This window comes from Chiloscyllium plagiosum, unplaced genomic scaffold (assembly GCF_037043375.1).
Source record: "Chiloscyllium plagiosum isolate Xiang-an unplaced genomic scaffold, Cpla_swu_hap1 HiC_scaffold_18, whole genome shotgun sequence".
Taxonomy (NCBI): Eukaryota; Metazoa; Chordata; class Chondrichthyes; order Orectolobiformes; family Hemiscylliidae; genus Chiloscyllium; species Chiloscyllium plagiosum.
In genome coordinates, this window is record NW_028270156.1 from 87,309,613 (window position 1) to 87,331,724 (window position 22,112).

Here is a 22,112-nt window from a genome sequence, read left to right on the forward strand (position 1 = left end):
CAAGGACTGCAATTTCCACTCCCATGTGTCGCTATCATCCACTATATCTCCTCCACTTCCCGCACCTCTGCCTTTGAAACCCACACCTCCAACTGCAACAAGGATAGAACACCCCCCCCCCCACTGCAACAAGGATAGAACACCCCCCCCACTGCAACAAGGATAGAACACCCCCCCCCCCCACTGCAACAAGGATAGAACACCCCCCCCCCCCCACTGCAACAAGGATAGAACACCCCCCCCCCCCACTGCAACTAGGATAGAACACCCCCCCCCCACTGCAACAAGGATAGAACACCCCCCCCCCCCCCCACTGCAACAAGGATAGAACACCCCCCCCCCCCCCACTGCAACAAGGATAGAACACCCCCCCCCCCCCCCACTGCAACAAGGATAGAACACCCCCCCCCCCCCCACTGCAACAAGGATAGAACACCCCCCCCCCCCCCCACTGCAACAAGGATAGAACACCCCCCCCCCCCCACTGCAACAAGGATAGAACACCCCCCCCCCCCACTGCAACAAGGATAGAACACCCTCCCCCCCCGCCCACTGCAACAAGGATAGAACACCCCCCCCCCCCCGCCCACTGCAACAAGGATAGAACACCCCCCCCCCCCGCCCACTGCAACAAGGATAGAACACCCCCCCCCGCCCACTGCAACAAGGATAGAACACCCCCCCCCCCCCCGCAACAAGGATAGAACCCCCCCCCCCCCCCCCCCAAGTCCTTACCTTCCACCCAGATACAACACATCATCCTCTGCCATTTCCACCAGCTACAATCAGACCGGACCACCAGATTCTTAAGGGGTTTGACAGAATAAATACTGATGTATCTGAGTGTAAATACTGAGGGGGGAGTTTGAAACCAGATTCTGAGTCAGTCACAGAATCAAGGGTTCTGTTTCAGATTCGTCAAGTTTAAGGCAACACTGACATGGGTAAGGGGTTTCAGTAGCAATGGAGCTGGGGTGAGGAGGAGACAATCAACGTTTAAGAGATTGGAATTCCTGGTGTTTGGGATGTGTAGATGTCTGATCAGAAGATCAGCTTCGCGTCAGATATAACTGCAATACTGTGAAGAGTTTAGTTCTGCTGCATAGTTCCCAGTGAGAGAGAGAGAGGCTCAGCAGTAAGGGAAAGGAATTTGTCAGGCAACGGGTTTAACCACTACAATGTTTCATTGGAGGAAACTGCACCTAATCGAGTAGTGGGAGCGTGGTAAGCAGTTTGATAACTGAGTAACAGTGGAGTAATGGAGAGGGATGATGCGGAGGGAGATCTGGGCATCGTCAGTGTACATGTGAAACCCAACATGGTGCTTTTACACAATGTCACCTCCTGGCAGTATGTAGGTGAGATACAGGAGAGAGCAAGGATAGATCCATGAGGGACATCAAATGCAAGGAATTCAGAAAGGAAAGGGAGAGTGGAGATGGAGCAGGATTTTCCAAAAACATGAGGTCAAATGTCAGTTTTCCACAGAATGGGAGAGAAACACATAACCAGAAAAGACAGAACAAGGAACAATGTCTGTGAATCGGTGAGGGGGACTGATGAGGAGGAGGAGAAAAGAGAGTTGTAAAGTCTATGGTTTCCTAAGATTAGGGTAAAGGGTGAAGATGAGCTCTGATAAGGCTTGACATGAGATGAGATTGGAGAAAGATGTAGGTTTGGACAAAAACCGGGAACACCACGTGAGGCAGTTTGACTCAGTGGGCTAGTGGGAGGGAGGCGGGAGGCGGGAGGAGGGAGGCGGGAGGCGGGAGGGAGGGAGGGAGGGAGGGAGGGAAGCAGCAGATCGGATTATCTCAGTCTTAGTGACAGAGAAACTCCATGCACTCCAAACTCTTGTTGTTGGAGCGAAGGATGGAGGAGACAGGATGGTGAACAGTGTTTCACAAAGAAACAAAACCTGGGTAAGTGATATTTAAAGTGAGTGAACAAACATAATGTGTTTAAATTTTATCCAAAATATTAAAACAAACGACTGAAGTCCTGGTTCGAATCCCATCTTGGCAGATGTGGAATCTGAATTCAAGAAAAAATACCTGGAATTAGGAATCTCCTGATCTCCATGGAATAATTGTCAATGGCGGAAAAAAAACCTGCCAACCTGACAGTGGCCCAGCCAGCTACTCACTGTATTAATCACTGCAAAGTCTCAACAAAGTAATGAAACTGGATGGACCACTCAGCATCTAAGAAGGCACCATTTAATACAACCACAGAATCAGCCCTCTCGATGGTGCAACGTCCTCCAGACGAACATCTGGATTTTGGTGCCAAAATGTGCAGAGCTGTCTCACAGCCCAATCAAGGAACAGCCTGACATAGTCATACTCATGAAATCAATCCTTACAGACAATGACCAGACACCACCATCACCATCCCAAGATATTGAGATTGTGGTGATGGAAAAGCACAACAGGTCAGGCAGCATCCGAGGAGCAGGAGAATCGATGTTTCGAGCCTAAGCCCTTCATCAGCCTGACCTGCTGTGCTTTTCCAGCACCACACTCTCGACTCTGATCTCCAGCATCTGCAGTCTTCACTTTCTCCTGAAATCTCTGGATATGTCCTGCCCCACCAGCAGGACAGACCAGGCAGAGGTCGTGGCACAGACAGGGAGGATTTGCCCTTGGAGTACTCAGCATTGACTCCGGAGACCAGGAAGTCTCATGGCTCCTGCTGATTACCACCTACTGTCCTCCCTTGGCTGATGGATCAGTTCTCCTTCATGTTGAACAACATTTGAAGGAAGCACTGAGGAAGTAAAATGGTGTCAAACGTACTCTGGGTACAGGATTTCAATGTCCACAATCGAGACTAGCTCTGCAACAGATTTACTGACTGAGCTGGCCAGGTCCTGATGGACATAGCTGCTCAACTGAGTCTGCAGCGGGTGGTGAGGGAACCAAGAGGGAAAAACATACTTGATATCATTGTTATGAATTGACCAGCTTCAGATACATCTGTCCATGACAGTATCAGTAAGAGCGACCATCACTCATTCCTTTTGGAGACCAAGTCTTGCCTTAAAGTTGAGAAAAACCTCTATTGTGTTGAGTGACACTATCACCGTTCTAAATGGGACAGACTTTGAAGAGATGTAGTATCTCAAACTGGGTATCTCTGAGGCACTGTGGGACATCAACAGCAGCAGGGCTGTACTCCAACACAATCTGAAATCTCATGGGTTTGTAAATCCTGCTCTCACCCATCACAATGGACAGGAAAGGAGGGCATGCCATGAGCAGCACCAGGCAGTCCTAAAAATGAAGTGCCAACCTGGTGAAGCTACCAAACAGGACCATCTGCATCAAACAGCATCAGCAGCAAGCAGAGCTAAACGATCCTACATCCAATGGAACAGATCGGAGCTCTGCAGTTCTGTCACACCCAGTTGTGAACGGTGATGGACAATTAAACAACTCACTGGAGGAAGCATCACAGATATCCTCACCCTTACTGATGGAGGGGCCTCACACATCCATGCACCAGGTAAGATGACAGCATTTGCAGCAATCTTCAGCCAGAAGTGCAAAGTGGGATGATCCATCTCAGCCTTCTCCAGTGGTTTCTAACATCACAGATGTGAGTTTTAAGCCAGTTCGATTCAGTTTGAATAACATCAAGAAATGGTTAAGTAGTGCAAAGGCTACAGGCCCTGCCAATATTCTGGCAATAATACTGATGGCTTGTGCTCCAGAACTTGCCACCCACCAAGCCACGTACCGCTCCAGCACTGGCATCTACCGACAATGTGGAACATTGCTCAGGGATGTTCAACACAAAAACACAGGGCAATCCAACCCAGGCAATTTCCCTCTGTCAGTCCCCACTCGATCAGCAGTAAAGTGATGGAAAATGTCATCTACAGGGCTACCAAGCAGCAGCTGCTCCGCAACAGCCAACTCAGCGACACTCACTTTAGGCTCCACCAGGGCCACTCCGCTCCCGATGGTGTTACCGCCTTGATTCACAATCTGGCAACCAGCTGAATCCGAGAGGTGAGGTGAGAGCGACAGCCCAGTCCCACTCCAAGATCACTATTTCTAGCTGATTCTACCCTCGTATCAGCTCATATACTCTCATCCACCTTGTTACATCTCCAGACTTCATTATCCAAACAACTCCTGGCCAGCTGCCCACATTCAACCTCCCTGTAATCTCAAGAAACACTATATCAAGTACTCCCTCGTACCAAAATTTGTCGATGCATCAAAAGGCTCCTATTCATAATCAACAACATAGAGCCACAGAGATGTATAGCATGGAAACAGACCCTTCAATCCAACCCGTCCATGCCGACCAGATATCCCAATCCAATCTAGTCTCACCTGTCAGCATCCGGCCCACATCCCTCAATTTAAAATTCTCACTTGATTCAATTCCTGGTTGTGATCATTCCGAGCTCGCTGCAACACACACCCTTTGAGATCTCGACAACCCATTCTGTTCGAGACTCCCAATGATCTGTTAATTCATTACCTCACCTGTGTGGCTGCTTTTACAGTTGCCAAAGCAAAAAGGTCTGAAATTCACAGCTAAAACCTCACAGATCTGCTTTCCTCCTTTAGACATTCCTCAAAACCTGATTATTTGGCAATGCTTTTGGTCACCTGACCTAATATCATCCTTCTCTGGCCTTATGCCTAAAGTTCCCAATAATATTTTTGTGAAATTATAAGCAGGATAACAAAACTACAAAGTGTTCTTTAATTGGACATTATCTTCAGATCATCACTGTTGCTGTAATGAATACTCTGTAATGTCTCTAACCCAACCACATTATAGGAGCACCTTCACCACACAAACTGCAGCTGTACAAGAAAGTCAAACATCACCCTCTCCACAGGCAACAGGGGCTTTGGCATTAATCACTGGTATCTGTGGAAGGAGAAACACAGTTGATGTTTCAGGGAGTGCAAAACGGATTACAGGTCTTGAAAATGGTGCAGAATTTGATAGTTAGAAATGGAAGGAAAATGCACTTGCTTATTGGAAAAAATAATTCTTGACTGTCAAAGATTTTCCAGAAAACAATTAATAAGCAGCACATGGTCAGGGGCTGGGCGGCAGTGAAAAATTAACTTACAAAAATGTCTGTAAAAGTAATAGTAAAATACTAAACAGACCAAATATACACCCATTGTTTGAGACTGAGGAAGCTAGATATTGACAAAGGGGTCATGAGGGAGCCCAGAGATGAAGCAGAACAGTGTAAGCTGTTATGATTCCACAGTCATAGAGATGTATAGCACCGACACAGACCCTTCGGTCTAACTTATCCATGCCAACCAGGTATCCAAGCCTAATCTATTCCCATTTGCCAGCACTTGGCCCATATCCCTGTAAATGCTTCCTAATCATATCATGTGTCTACTTAGATGCCTTTAACATGTTTTAATTGTACTAGCCTCCACCACTTCCTCTGGCATTCATTCCACCCACTGCATGAAAGAATTGTCCTTTAGGCCCCTTTGAAATTTTCTCCGTTCACCCTAAATGCCCTCTACATCTGGACACCACCACTCCAGGGAAAACACCTTGTTCATTTACTCTATTTGTGCCCCTCATGATTGTATAAACCTCCATCACATCACCACTCAGCCTACGGCACACCAGGGAAAACAGCCCAAGCCTTTTATGCCTCACCCTACAGCTCAAATCCTCCAACCCGAACAACATCCTTGTAATTCTTTTTTGAAACCTTTCAAGTTTCACAGCACCCTTCTGATAGGAGGCAGGCCAGAACTGCACACAATATTCCAAAAGTGGCCTAACGAATGTCCTGTATAGCAACATGACCTCCCACATCCTATACTCAATGCTCGACCCAATAAAGGAAAATATACTGAACACCTTCTTCAGCATCCTATCTACCTGCAACTTGACTTGCAAGGACTGTGAACCTGCAGTCCAAGGTCTCTTTGTTCCGCAAACGTCTCCAGGGCCTTGCCATTCAGTGTACAAGTCCTGCCCTGATTTGCTTTTCCAAACTGCAGCACCTCATATTTATCTAAATTAAACCCCATCTGATCAATATCTCATTGTAATCTGAGGTAACCTTCTTCATTATCCACAATACCTCCAAATTTGTATGACCTGCAAACTCATTTACGATACCAAATCATTTAAATGAATGACGAAACAAATCCAGAAATAAACATCCATTTCCCTGAGTTTGAATGTGCTCTGTGTAAATCCTGCCCAATGACTCTGTACCAGAGAAAGGCTGCACATGCGCCTGGCTGCACCTTGCCCCCTACAAAGCTGGTGGCTCCGCACATGTCCAGTGAATTCTTGCCCGGAATGAAGATGGCGGCGCGCACCCATGCCTGTAGCCTCACTGAGGCAATTCCCCGTTTACTGAAAACACGAGACTGGGACATTCAAATTTATGTTTTCCGATGTGCACATTTTGTTTGTAAAACCTCTCCGCTCATACAGAATCGCTCTCACCTCCTGCGGTTCCACAGACAGCCTTGATGATTTTTGCGGGTACCTACTCTCTGCCTGGTTACTCATTTGTCCTTAGTGTATTTGTACAATCACTTTGGATTCTCCTTAAACCTATTTCCTAAAGCTATCTCATGTCCCCTTTTTGCCCTCCTGGTTTACCTCGAGTATACTCCTACTGCCCCTATACTCCTCTCGGGATTCACACAAACACAGCTCTCTGTACCTGCCATATCCCTCCTTCATTTTCTTGACCAGGCCCACAATTTCTTTCATCAGGCAGCATTCTTTACACCTACCAGCCTTGGCCTTAACAGGGACTTACTGTCTATATACTCTCATTGTCGCAGGCCTATGGAGGCAATGGCAGATGAGGATACAGAAGCAATCATTCTCAGTAAAGATGTAATGTTGGGAAAGGTAACAGCCGAAAGATACATGGGTCTCCTGGCTCTGATGGAATGCATCCCAAGGATAAAAGAGATGGTGGGATATGTGAGGTCATCCATTTTGGTCGGACTAACAGCAAACTGGATGATAAAATGGTGAAAACGTGCACCATGCTGCTGTACAGAGGGAGCTGGGTGTCCTTGTGCATGAATCACAGGAAGTTGGTTTGCAGGTGCAGCAGGTAATTAAGGCAGTGAAGGGAATATTGTCCTTCCTTGCCAGAGGGATGGTTATGCTGCAGCTGTACAGGGTGCTGGGGAGGCCACACCTGGAGTACTGTGTACAGGTTTGGTCTCCTTACTTCAGGAAGATGTACTGGCACTGGAGGGAGTACAGAGGAGGTTCAGTAGTTTGAGTCAGGAGTTGAGGGTAGGTGTATGTGGAGAGATTGAGAAAACTGGTTCTATAGTCATTGTACTTTAGAAAAATGGGAGGTTGGATAGGAAACAATAAAATTAGGAAGGGAGTAGACAAGACAGAAGCAGGGAGGCTATTTCGATAGGGGGTAGGTCAAACTACAGAGCATTACCTCAAATAAGGGGGAGCAGATTTATGACTGGGTTCAGGAGGAGCTTCTTCAGCTAAAGGGTTGTGAATCTGTGGAATTCCCTGCCAAGTGCAGCATTTGACGTTATCAACTTGAATGCCTTGAGGCAAAAGGTAGATTTGTGAAATGAAAAGAATTAAGGGTTATGGTGAGAGAGCAGGAAAGTGGAGCGGAGGCCATGAAAAGATCAGCCCTGATCTTATTGAATGGTAGCAGGCTTGAGGGTCCAGATGAAAGTTCTTGCCTTGTGCCATCAAAATTGGCCTTTGTCCAATTCAGAACCTTAACTTTTAGATCTGGTATATTATTTTCTGTAACTATTTTAAAACTAGTAGAATTATCAGAGACCCCCAACAGTGTGCAAGCAGGTCATTCAGCCCATCACATTGATACTGACCTGGAGAGCCTCCTAACCTCCCCCTGTAACATTGCATTTCCCAGGGCCAGCCAACCTACACATCCCTAAACATTATAGGCAAATCAGCCTGGACAATCCATCCAACCTGCACATCCCTGAACATTATAGGCAATTCAACCTGGACAATCCACCCAACCTGCACATCTTTGGACTGTGGGAGGAAACCAGAGCACCCGGACGAAATCCATGCAGAAAACCCCAATAAGGTGATTATCCCTTTCTTATTTCCCAGTTCCACCTAAATAACTTCACTGGGCGTACTCCCAGGAATATCCTCCCTAAGCAAAACATAATGCTATCCCGAATCAAAAATGCCTCTCCCCCTCCTCTCTTGTCTCCCTTCCTATTCTTCCTATAGCATCTATACCCTGGAACATTAAGCTGCCAGTCCTATCCATCCCTGAGTGATGCCTCTGTAATTGCTATAATATCCCAGTGCCATGTTCAAAACCATACCCTGAGCTCCTCTGCCTTCCCTGTCAGGCCTCTTCAATTGAAGTAAATGCAGTTCAACTGCTCAGTTCGACTTCATTCTGTGCCTTGCCCTTGCCTGCCTTGACTATTTGACTTCTGAACTGTACCAGCCTCAGACATATCTCTTTCCTCACTATCTTCTTGGGTTTATACCCACTCTCTCACTGGTTTAATGCCTCCCGAGTATCACCAGCAAGTCTCCCTGCCTAGACATTAGACACCTTCCAATTCAGGTACAATCCATCCTTCTTATGCAGGTCAACTCTACTCCAGAGGAGATCACAATGATCCAAAAAACGTGAATCCTTTTCCCCTGCACCAGCTCCTTAGCCACTCATTGAGCACCACCTCCTCCTCTGTAATATGGACATTTTTCAAGATGTCACCATTTATTTCCCCACATTCTATATCTCCCATTTACTTCTTCACAGTAAACACTGATGCAAAATACTTGTTTCCCTATCTTGGCCATCGCCTGCAGCTCCACACAATGGCTGCCTTGCTGATCTTTGAGGGTCTCTATTTTCTCCATAGTTAGCCTTTTGTTCCTCATTTACAAAAGCCCTTCGGATTATCCTTAACCCTATTCGCCAAAGCTATCTCACGTCCCTTTTTTGCCTCCTGATTTCCCTCTTAATTATACTCCTACTGCCTTTATCCTCAAAATTTTTTGGATTGGAATAAATGCAAAATATAACATCCTGACAAAACAAACGAGGGTAGGACTTACACTCAATAAAAGTACGGCCTTGAGTAGTGATATGGGAACAAAGAAACTGAGGACTTCACGTCTTTGAAGTTTGTGTCACATGTAGACAGGGTGGTTAAGGTGCTTAGCACACTTACCTTCATTGTTCAGACCTTTGAGTACAGGAGTTGGGACGTTATGTTGAGGATGTACAGGAAGTTGGAAAGGCCTCTTCTGGAATACTCTGTCCAGTTCTGGTTGTACTGTTATAGGAAGGATATTATTAAATTGGAGCAGGTTCAGGAGAGATTTACCTGCATGTTGCCATGAATGGAGGGATTGTGTTCTAAGGAGAGGCTGGAGAGGCTGGGAATTTTTTCACTGGAGTGCAGGAGGTTGAGGGGTGACCTTATTAGAGGTTTATAAAATCAGAAAGAGTGTAGATAAGGTGAATGGACGAGGGAGAGGGGGATTCAAATCTCGGGTGCATTCATTTTGCGAAGAAATGAGAAAGATTTGAGAAAAGACATTAGGGTTTTAAAAACAATTTATATGTGTGAAATGAACTTCCAGAGGAAGTGGTAGCTGTGAATACAATTACAATATTTAAAAGACATTCAGATTAGTGCATAAATAGGAAACATTTGGATGGATGTGGACTAAGCGGAGGCAGGTACAATTAGTTCAGTTTGCAATTATGGTTGGCATGGACTGGTTGGACCACAAGGCCTATTTCCTTGCTGTATAACATTATGACTCTAATCCTCACTAACTCTAAATTCCTCCATCCTCAACTCTCCCGTTCACTGCCACCTCATCCAGCCTCACAACTCTTCCTTATTTATATAATTCCTCACCAGCCACAGAACGCTCCCTATCTCATGTCCTCCAGTTTCTCAAATCTCTGCGATATGTGCCTTTCTTTAGTTCCAGCCTTGAGGATGCCCTCATTCACTCCGATTGGTTGGAAGACAAACTGGTACGATCTGGTCCTCCAGTACGGCCCTCTGCCCCCTATTGGCCTGCGCTGACATCAATCATCGGGGCCCATTGTGAGGTGAGTGGTGGGATCCTGCCTCTCTCTGCCCTGGGATGAGCTACAACATTCACACTCAATGGGGCAGTATCACAGAGCACAGGGGTTGGGGCTATTCAGCCCATTTGGGCTATACCCTCTCCCTATGGAGATGCTGCAAATCTGTCCAAATTCCCTTCCCATTTGCCCATAGCCCCCCAAATCTTCCCTTAAAAAGTAAAATTCCAAATCTGTTTATGAATAACTGCTGAGTCTGTGTCCAGCTGCCATTCAGACTGTTCCAGATACTCAGAACTTACTGAATAAAATAATGTTCACATTATTTGCCAATTACCTGAAAATAGTTACTAAAATTGTGACATTGTTAACATTTCCACTCTCTCTGCAGATTAGATATCCTAGAAACAAATTTGCACCTGGTCAAAATCACTGCTTAACCTTCTCAGCTCCAAGGACAATTATCTGTGCTTCTACTAACTCTCCACAAAAGAGGAACACATCTTATTTTAATTTATTCATGTCATAGAGATGTCCAGCACAGAAACAGACCTTTGGTCCAATTTGTCCATGCCAACTAGGAATCCTCAACAAATGGAGCCCCATTTGCCAGCTATTGGTCCGTATCATTGGAAACTCTTCCTCTTCATGTACCCAATCGGATGCCTTTCAAATGTTGTAATTGTATCAGCTTCCACTATTTCATCTGGCAGCTCATTCCACACATACACCACACACAGCTTGAAAACTTTGCCCCTTAGATCCGTTTTTAATCTTTGCCCTCTCAACCTAAGCCCATGTGATCTTATTTTGATCCCACCTAACTGGGGGGAAAGGACCCTGGCTGTTCACCTTATCCATGCCCTTCATGATTTTATAAATCTCCATGAAGTCACCTCCCAGTCTTTGACTCTCCAGGGAAATTAACTCTGGCCTATTCAGCCTCTCCCTGTAGTCCAAATCCTCCAACCCTAGCTAAGTCTTTGTAAATCTTGTCTGAACTCTTTCAAGATTCACAACATCCTTTCCAGAACAGGGAATTTCGAACTTAAAACATAATTCCTGAAATGGCTTAATCAATGTCCTGTCCAACCACAATTTGACGTCCCAGCTTCTGTACTCAATTTATTGACCAATAAATATAAGCATACCAAACACCACCTTCACTAGTCTGCCTACCTGCGACTCTACTTTCAAGGAACAATGAACCTGCACTCCATGGTCTCTATGTTCAGCAACATTCCCAAGGGCTTTACCATTAAGTGTACAAGTCCTGCTCCGATTTGCCTTTCCAAAATCCAACAGCTTACATTTGTCTAAATTGAACCCAGTCTGCCATTCCTCACTCCAATGGCCCATCTGGTCAAGATACTGTTGCATTCTGAACTTGTCCACTTCTTCATTGTCCACTACACCTCCAATTTTGGTGTCTTCTGTAAACCCACTGACCATATCTGATATTCACATCCAAGTCATTTATTTAAGGACCCAATATCCATTCCTGCAGGACAATGCTGCTCACAGGCCTCCAGTCCGCAAAGCAACCCTCCATCACCACCCTCTGCCTCCTACCTTCAAGCCAGTTTTGTATCCAAATGGCTCGTTCTCCTGCCATTTCATGTTGTTATCTAACCTTGCTAACCAGTCTGCTTTGTGGAACATCGTTCAGTGTCCATATAGACAATGTCCACAGTCTGCCTTCATCAATCATCTTTGTCACATCTTCAAAAAAACTCAATCAAGTTAGAGAGAGAGAATTTCCCACACATAAAGCCATGTTAACGATCCCTAATCAATCCTCGTCTTTCCAAATACATGTAAATCCTGACACTCAGAATCCCTTCCAACAACTTACCTACCACTGACGTTAGGTTGACTGTTCTCTTGTTTCCTGGCCTTTCCTTACCACCTTTTTAAAATAATGGCACCCATCTTCCAGCATCTCACATGTCACAAACAATGATATAAATACTTCAGGGAGGGGCAATGCCATCACCTTCCGAGCTTTCCACAAATTTCTGGGATACACCTGATCAGGTCCCAGGGATTTATCCACCTTGTTACTGTTTAAGACATCCAGTACTTCCCCCTCTGTAATATAGACACTTTTCCAGTGATCAGTATTTATTTCTCCAAACTCTCTAGAATAGAATAGCATAGTATTTCTCCCACCTCCTGTTGTTCCATAGATGGCCTTGTTGATCTTTAAGGGGTCCTATTCTCTGTCCGGTTATTATTTTATCCTTAATGTATTTGTAGAATCTCTTTGGATTCTCCTTAAACTATTTCCTAGAGATATTTCAAGTCCCCTTTTTGCTCTCCTGATTACCCTCGAGTATATTACTGTAAAAACGTGATCCTGTACTCCCAATTCCTCTGCCTCTGCCATATCTGCTCCCAGGAGAAGCAGTTCCACTCCAGGACATCCCAGAAAGGTTTCCTATTTCAAGGACCACATTTCCCTTCCACGTGATCAACAATGCGCTCCAACGCATATCCTCCACCTCCTGTACCTCCGCCTTCCCCCCACCCCTCCAACCACAATAAGAATATAACCCCCCAGTCCTCACCTGCCACCCACGAATCTCCATTAACCTCTGCTATGTCCGCTACCTACAGTCAGACCCCACCACCAGGGATATATCTCCCTCCCCAGCTTTTTCTATCTTCCGCAGAGACCATGGGATCTGTGGTGCTGATGTGCTGCCCCACGGATACCTCAGTCACTCACCCTGCCAAATGGCCTAGTGAGATTATCACCAGATGGATAATCCAGACATCCAGATAACATTCTGGGGCCCAGGGTTTGGATCCCATCACGGCAGAGAGTGGAATGTGAATTCAATAAAAATTTGGAAGTAAGAATTTATTAAAGACCATGAATCCATTGTTGATTATTGCGAAAAAAAACTCATCAGATTCGCTAATATCCTTCAGGGAAGGAATCTGCCATCCTTACCTGGTCTGGCCTACATGTGACTCCAGACGCACAGCAATGTGGTTGACTCTTTACTGCCCTTTGGGCCCAGCCAGTGACACCCTCATCCTGTGAATGAATAACAAAGAAGGTCAAGTCTTGTACACAACCATACTATTCTTACAGAGAAGTGATCTCTTAGTAAATTTGCTTCTCAACTCCCTGCGGACTATTGGGGAAGGGGGGTCAATAGTACCATCCCAATAAGGAGATCATCCCTTTCTTATTTCTCAGTTCCACCTGTATCACCTGCCTGGATGTACTCCCAGGAATACCCGCTTGAAGCCCAGCTGTAATGTTATCCCTAATCAAAAATATCTCTCCCCTTGCTCTGTTGCCCCCTTTCTATCTTTGCTATAGCATCTATACACTGGAACATTAAGCTGCTGGTCCTATCCATCCCTGAGTCATGCCTCTGTAATTGCTATAATATCCCAGTGCCATGTTCAAAACCATACCCTGAGCTCCTCTGCCCGACCTATCGGGCCTCCTGCATTGAAATAAATGCAGTGTAACTGCTCATTCTGTGCCTTGCCCTTGTCTGCCTTGACTGTTTGATGTCTGAACTGTCCCAGCGTCAGACTTAGCTCTTCCTCACTCTCTCTCTGGGTTTACCCACATTCCTTCACTGGTTTAATGCCTCCTGAATAGCACTAGCAACTGTTCCCTTCCAGTGCAGGTACAATCCATCCTTCTGATGGAGGTCAATTCTACCCCACAAGAGATTCCAATGATCCAATAATGTGAAATCTTCTATTCCTATGTCATTGATACCAATAAACAACAGCCTCCCCTCAAAATGGTTATTCTCCCCTTTAAGAATATTCAGCTCCCTCTCCGAGACATCCTTATACAAAAATTACACATTCGAATAATAAACCTTATACTCATCACGTCATCATAAAAGGATTACATGACACATTGAAGGTTTGGGGAGACCTTTTGCGAGAATGCGATGATTCAAAGGAGAATTTTTAAGCAGCAAATGGGATTTATCTGGAACACAATGCGAATATCCAGATCCTGATATACTGAGTAATTCAATCAGAGTTTAGCAGAATATTTACTAAGATTACCATCTGAATGTCCACCTGTAATACAAGTTTATAAAATCTGTCACTACCAGTTCAAGTTAGAAACCCACACCATTCCCTCCTTGTGGCCCAGGATGACTGTACATATTACCCTTGATGACATCAGCAGTCAACTCAGGGGGAAATCTGTGGGTTTCTAGGAGATTCCAACTTGAGATCTCATGTGACTGAACACAGCAGTTCTTTGACACGTTGGAGAAAATGATCCAAGCGTCAGTGAGACATGGGGAACAAGAATGACTTTCTTTTCTTTCATTCCGTGCTGCCGCTCTGCCTCATCAATAAGACATGGGTGTGAAAGGCTAATGCCTAACGATGGGCAAGTTGTCTCCATCCTGACCAATGGGTAGGAGGATCCTTGCAATCACTCCAAAGCGTATCCCTAAAAAGATAGCAACGCTGCCTGCTTCCCACTGCCCAGTGCTCCCAGTAAATGTTTGGAAGAATGGGAAGGGGGGATATCTCCTAGAAAAGGCATAACTGTAAAAATGTCTAGGAGGATTATGAAAAGAGAGAGATGCGCAGGAGAAGGGGCAACAAGTTGCCAAATGGGGTGTAACTTGGGAAAATGGGAAGTTGCTCAGTTTGGAGGAGATAATAAAAGAACAAAGTACTATTTAAATGGTGGAAACTGTAGAAAGCTGCACAACAAAGGGACCAAGGGTAATTGTTCAGGAAACACAGAAAGCTACCACACAGTTACAACAGGGAATCAGGAAGGGGAATGGAATGTTTTGTTTCAAAGGTTTTTAGTATTAGAGTTTGGAATATATACCCGAGAGTAACGTGTGGAAGTGCTGGTGAGACCACCATATCTGCAGTAATGAGAACAGTTTTGGTCCCTTTAGATAAGGAAATATGTCACTTTATTGAAGATTCAATGAGATGATCCCTGGTTTGGAGGCATTATCTTTTAAATAAAGGCTGAAAAGGTTGGGACTCTACTCACTGGATTTTGGAGAAAGAGAGGTGATCTCATTGAGACAGATGGGATTCTTTAGGGGTTTGACAGGATAAATACAGAGAGGATGTGTCTGAGGGTAAATACTGAGAGGGGAGTCTGAAACCAGATTCTGAGTCACGGAATCAAGGGTTCTGTTTTGGATTCAAGGTTAAGGCGACACAGACACGGGTAACGGGTTTCAGTGGCAATGGAGCTGGGGTGAGGTGGAGAAAAGCAACGTTTAAGACACTGGAATTCCTGGTGTTGATTGTGTGGATGTCTGATCAGAAGGTCATCTTGGGGTCAGATATAACAGCAATATTGTGAAGAATGTAGTTCTGTCGCAGAGAGTTCCCAGTGAGAGGGAGGGGCTCAGCAGAAAGGTAAAGGTAAGGCAATGGGTTTAACCGTGACAATGTTTCATTGGAGGAAATTGCAGCTAATCGAGTAGTGGGAATGTGATAAGCAGTTTGATAACTGAGTAACAGTGGAGTAATGGAGAGGGATGATGGGGAGGGAGAGCTGGGCATCGTCAGTGTACATGTGAAACCTAACACAGTGTTTTTGGACGATATCACCTCCTGGCACTATGTACGTGAGATAGAGGAGAGACCAAGGATAGATCATTGAGGGACACCAAATGCAAGGAATTCAGAAAGGAAATGGAGAGTGGAGATGGAGCAGGATTTTCCAACAACGGTGAGGTCAAATATTAGTTTTTCACAGAATGGGAGAGAAGGACATAACCAGAAAAGACCAACAGACAGAACAAGGAACAATATCTATGAATTGGCGAGGGGGGGGTGATGAGGGGGCAGCAGAGGAAAGAGTGTTGGAAAGTGAGTTTAGTGAGATTAGAGTAAAGGGTCAAGTTAAGCTCTGATAAGGCTTGACAAGAGACTGGAGAAAGATGTAGGTTTAGGACAAAAACCAGGAACATCACCTGAGGCAGTTTGGCTCAGTGGGCTAGTGGGAGGGAGAGAAACAGCAGATCGGATTATCTCAGTCTCAGTGACAGAGAAACTCCATGTGCTCCTCACTCATTGTTGGAGGGGAGGATGGAGGAGACAGGATGATGGACAGTGTTTCACAAAGAAACAAAACCAGGGTTAGTGATATTTAAAATGAGTGAACAAACCTGATGTATTTAGCTTTTACCCAGAATATTAAAACAAACGACTGAAGTCCTGGTTCGAATCCCATCTTGGCAGATGATGGAATCTGAATTCAAGAGAAAAAACAACGTATTAGGAATCTCCTGATCTCCATGAAACCATTGTCAATGGCGAAAAAAATCCTGCCAACCTGTCAGCGGCCCAGCCAGCTACTCACTGTACTAATCAATGCAAAGTCTCAACACAGGAATGAAACTGGATGGACCAGTTGGCAACTAACAAGGCACCAGAAATTACAACCACAGAATCAGCCCTCTCGATGGTGCAACGTCCTCCTCACTAACATATGGTTTTTGATGCCAAAATGTGGAGAGCTGTCTCACAGACTAGTCAAGGAACAGCCTGACATAGTCATACTCACGGAATCATCCCTTACAAACAATGACCAGACACCACCATCACCATCCCTAGATATCGAGATTGTGGTGCTGGAAAAGCACAACAGTCAGGCAGCATCCGAGGAGCAGGAGAATCGATGTTTTGAGCCTAAGCCCTTCATCAGCCTGACCTGCTGTGCTTTTCCAGCACCAGACTCTTGACTCTGATCTCCAGCATCTGCAATCTTCACTTTCTCCTGAAATCTCTGGATATGTCCTGTCCCACCGGCAGGACAGACCAGGCAGAGGTGGTGGCACAGTGGTGTACAGACAGGGAGGATTTGCCCTAGGAGTACACAGCATTGACTCCGGAGACCAGGATGTCTCATGGCTCCTGCTGATTACCATATACTGTACTGGCTGATGAATCACTTCTCCTTCATGTTGAACAACATTTGGAGGAAGCACTCAGGCAACAAAATGGTGTCAAACGTACTCTTGGATACAGGATTTCAAGGTCCACAATCGAGACTAGCTCTGCAACAGAATTACTGACTGAGCTGGCCAGGTCCTAAAGGACATAGCTGCTCAACTGAGTCTGCAGCGGGTGGTGAGGGAACCAACAAGAGGGAAAAACATACTTGATCTCATTGTTATGAATTGACCAGCTGCAGATACATCTGTCCATGACAGTATCAGTACGAGCGACCATCACACATTTCCTTTGGAGACAAAGTCTTGGCTTAAAGTTGAGAAAAACCTCCATTGTGTTGAGTGACACTATCACCGTTCTAATGGGGACAGACTTTGAAGAGATGTAGGATCTCAAACTGGATATCTCTGAGGCACTGTGGGACATCAACAGCAGTAGAACTGTACTCCAGCACAATCTGTAATCTCATGGGTTTGCAAATCCTGGTCTCACCCATTACAATGGACAGGAAAGGAGGGCATGCCATGAGCAGCACCAGGCAGACTTAAAACTGAAGTGCCAACCTGGTGAAGCTATCAAACAGAATTACCTGCATATCAAACAGCATCAGCAGCAAGCAACAGAGCTAAGTGATCCTACATCCAATGGATCAGATCGGAACTCTGCAGTTCTGCCACACCCAGTTGTGAACGGTGATGGACAATTAAACAACTCACTGGAGGAAGCATCACAGAAATCCCCACCCTTACTGATGGAGGGGCCTCACACATCCATGCACCAGATAAGATGACAGCATCTGCAGCAATCTTCAGCCAGAAGTGCAAAGTGGGATGATCCATCTCAGCCTTCTCCAGTGGTTTCTAACATCACAGATGTGAGTTTTAAGCCAGATTGATTCAGTTTGAATAACATCAAGAAATGGTAAAGTAGTGCAAAGGCTACGGGCCCTGCTAACATTCTGGCAATAATACTGATGGCTTGTGCTCCAGAACTTGCCACCCACCAAGCCACGTACCGCTCCAGCACTGGCATCTACCGACAATGTGGAACATTGCCCAGGGATGTTCAACACAACAACACAGGGCAATCCAACCCAGTCAATTTCCCTCTGTCAGTCCACACTTGATCAGCAGTAAAGTGATGGAAAATGTCATCTACAGGGCTACCAAGCAGCAGCTGCTCAGCAACAGCCAGCTGAGCGACACTCATTTTAGGCTCCACCATGGCAACTCGGGTCCCGATTGTGGTACCGCCCTGATTCACAATCTGGCAACCAGCTGAATCCCAGAGGTGAGGTGAGAGTGACAGCTCAGTCCCACTCCAAGACCACTAATTCGAGCTGATTCCACCCTCCTCTCAGCTCATATACTGAAACTCTCATCCATCGTGTGTTATCTCCAGACTTCGTTTTCCAAACACACTCAGGGCCAGCTTCCCACATTCAACCTCCCTGTAATCTCAAGAAAGTCTTAATCGCTGCTTGTTGATTCATCAAAAGGCTCCTAATTAGAATCAACAGCATACAGCCATAGAGATGTACAGCAAGTAAACAGACCCTTCGGTTCAACCCATCCATGCCGACCAGATACCCCAACCCAATCTAGTCTCACCTGCCAGCACCTGGCCAATATCCCTCAATTTAAAATTCTCACACTTGATTTAATTCCTGGCTGTGATAATCCCTAAGGTATTATCCCTACTGCGAATCCTCTACAAGGATGCCTGCCTTGAAGAAGTTTTCCTCCTCTCTCTACAAGAATCTCAGGGAGTCTCTCTCCCACTGCAACTCCCAGGTCATTTCCTCTGCCCTGAAGCTCTTCAACCACGTCCTGAAACAAACCCGCTACTACAGCCACATTTGCTTACTTGTCCGACCTGCCCAGCTCCTTTTCCACCTATCCACTCCACCCTCTCCTCCCTGACCTATCACCTTCATCTCGTCCCCCACTGACCTATTGTACTCTATGCTACTCTATCCCCACCCCCACCCTCCTCTAGCTTATCCCTCCACGCTTCAGGCTCTCTGCCTTTATTCCTGATGAAAGGCTTTTGCCCGAAACGTCGATTTCGAAGCTCCTCGGATGCTGCCTGAATTGCTGTGCTCTTCCAGCACCACTGATCCAGAATGTGATAATCCCTAGCTCCCTGCACCACACACACTTTGAGACCTTGACAACCCATTTTCTTCGAGACTCCCAACCATTTGTTAATTCATTACTTCACCTGTGTGGCTATTTCTACATTTGCTGAAGCAGCATGATCTGAAATTCGCAGCCAAAACCTCACAGGTCTGCTTTCCATCTTTAAGACATCCCTCAAAACCTGCTTTTTGGCAATGCTTTTGGTCATCTGACCTAATATCTCCATCTCTGGCCTTATGTCTAAAGTTCTCAATAGTATTTTTGTGAAATTATAAGCATGATAATAAAAATACGAACTGTTGTTGATTTGGACATTATTCATTCAGCAACAGTGATGATTTGAAAATAACCTATAATGCCACTTACCCAACCACACTGTGAGAGCACCTTCACCACACAAACTGCAGCTGTACAAGAAAGTCGAACATCATCCTCTCCACAGGCATCAGGGCTTTGGCATTAATCACTGGTATCTGTGGAAGGAGAAACACAGTTGATGTTTCAGGGAATGCAAAATGCATTACAGGGAATGAAAATGGTGCAGAATTTGATAGTCAGAAATGGAATGAAAATACACTTGCTTATTAGAAAAAAGAATTCTTGACTGTCAAAAATATTTTAGAAAATAATCTGATAATAGAGCAGCACATGGTCAGGGGCTGGGCCGCAGTGAAAAACTAATTTACAAAGGGTCTATAAATGTAACAATACAGTCGTAAACAGACCAAAAATACACCCATGGTTCGAGACTGAGGAAGCTAGATATTGACAAAGTGGTGATGAGGGAGCCCAGAGGTGAATCAGAGCACTATTGGCTGCTATGATCCCAATAACTCTAAACTGGAGAAAGTCTGCACATGCGCCTGGCTGCACCTTGCCCCCTACAAAGATGGCGGCGGTGCACATGTCCAGTGAATCGTTGTCCCGAATAAAGATGGCGGCGCTCACTCAGGCCTGCAGCCGCGCTGAGGCCATTCCTCATTTACTGCAAACACGGGACTGGGACGTTCAAATTTGTGTTTTCCGACGCGCACAATTTGTTTGTAAAACCTCTCCGCTCATAGCAACACAGTTTTTCTCCAGTTCCCCGTTTATTTCTTTCCTTACCGTATCCTTTCTCTCCATAACTTGCCGAGCATTCATTACAGCGACTCTGCGCCGCGCGCGACGATGATCACATGGTTTAGTTTAGCTCCGCCCTTCATTCACTTTGATTGGTTGGAGGACCAACCGCCCGTTAGGTCCTCCAACGCCGCCCACCGTCCTTTCATTGGTCCGGTGCTGACAATAATCACCTGGGGTTCCTTTGTTGGCTAGAGCATGCGCAGTGTGTCCTGCTTTAGCTGATATGTTGGGTAATGTAATGGTAGAGTTTACTGAGGGTAAGAATTCCCTTTGTGTGAGCTCTGCAGTAGATTTCCTTTATTCATGGAGGGAATTGCCTTCCTACTCATGACTGTATAGCTGTGATCGATGAATCAATGCCACCTGAATCAGTACATAAACACCACTTTTTCACAACATCTGAGATCTTTTGCACATTGTATCACGCTCTTCTTTGGAAACAAAAAAAAACATGAAATGGAGCCTCAAGGAATCGGAGCAGGAGTAGGGCATTCATTCCCTTCAGCTTGTTCCCCCATTCTATCAGATCATGGCTTGGCCAACCCAGACCTCAACACCTCTTTTATGCTTGATCTGCATAGCCCTCAACTGCTCAATATTTCAAAAATCTATCTGCCCTCTTTTGAAATAATTTGTGATTGAATCATAGATTCCCTACTGTGTGGAAACAAACAGGCCCTTCAGCCCAACAAGCCAGAACAACCCTCCAAAGAGGAACCCAACCATTCCCCTCCCACATTTAATTTTCACAAAAGTTTGGGCGAGAAAATTCTAGCCATTCACTGAGAGAAAAAAATCTGTACTTTTTCTAAAATGAATGTTCCCTTATGTAATGTCCCCTGGTTTGAGGCTTCACTGGTCCTAGAAGATCTAGTCAACATCCACCCTGTCAAACTCATCAGAATCTTGTTTCCATAAGATCACCCCTGCTTATCTATTCTTGATAGGTGAATCCTTTTGTCCTCAAAGCAGCTAAGTGAATCTTTTTTTGAATGGTCTCTGATGTTGGTTTATCCTATATTAAATATGGGAGCCAACATTGTATACAGTACTTCAAGTGAGGACTCAACAACAGCAAGTGTGGTTAACCAATCCTCAGTCCATGCTAATACATTACCCTGATACCATGAGCTCCTATATTATGCAATTAACTTTTATGTAGCACCTTATAATTTGCATTTTTAAAATCCAAATACCCTTTATCAGCTCTGCTTGTTATCTCCTCAATGAACTGTCGTAAATTTGTCAAATATAGTTTCTCTTCCACAAAACCCAATCTACCATGTTTAATGATAAGCTTTTCTAAATGTCCTGCAATTTCTTACTTTAATATTCTGTAGATTCTTTCAGTAGATTTGCTAAGTATGATTCCCCTCTCTTAAATCCATGCGGACTCTGTCCAATCCTGTCACTGTTCAGTAAGAAACTTGACTGTACTCCAATATAGTTAGTAAATGTATCTGTATTTATTTTTTAAAAATGATTACTTATAAATGCTGGACCCATGCAATATCAATGAATTAGTGACTCTGAATTGGGGTTAGAATTTTTTTTTGTTAATTCCTTTTTGTACTGTGTTATGCAGACAGCATCAAGTGTAACTCTTAATTGTGAGTAACTTTAAAAATAATATATGTTAAAAATGACACCCGAAAATGCTGCCTCATTAGTGTGCAAGGATGATTTTGCATTCAATAGTTTGCAGATAAAATTGAACAGATTTTTGCTGCAATTTGGCCAGACTGCAGGTTACACCAAAGTGCAACCCTGTTGTCAAATTCTTACTTGAAACTGCCCAAGGCGATACTGATGGGACTTCACTTTGCCAT

General features: G+C 45.0%; 1 long non-coding RNA gene across 4 annotated transcripts in view; it reads right to left on the reverse strand.

The window, feature by feature from the left end:
- The window catches only part of LOC148147032 (uncharacterized), a 42,851-nt gene extending 22,541 nt beyond the window's left edge, over positions 1 to 20,310 (reverse strand). For 3 of the 4 annotated variants that reach the window (XR_015760228.1, XR_015760227.1, XR_015760225.1), the window contains exons 1-4: positions 20,266 to 20,310; positions 19,525 to 19,631; positions 16,231 to 16,313; positions 13,038 to 13,124 (exon numbers count right to left, since the gene is read on the reverse strand). This is a non-coding gene — a long non-coding RNA (uncharacterized LOC148147032). Of the gene's footprint in view, positions 1 to 9,203; positions 9,309 to 13,037; positions 13,125 to 16,230; positions 16,314 to 19,524; positions 19,632 to 20,265 lie in introns of all 4 variants that reach the window. The other variant, XR_015760226.1, reaches the window with a different exon arrangement.
- Positions 20,311 to 22,112: the final 1,802 nt, after the last annotated feature.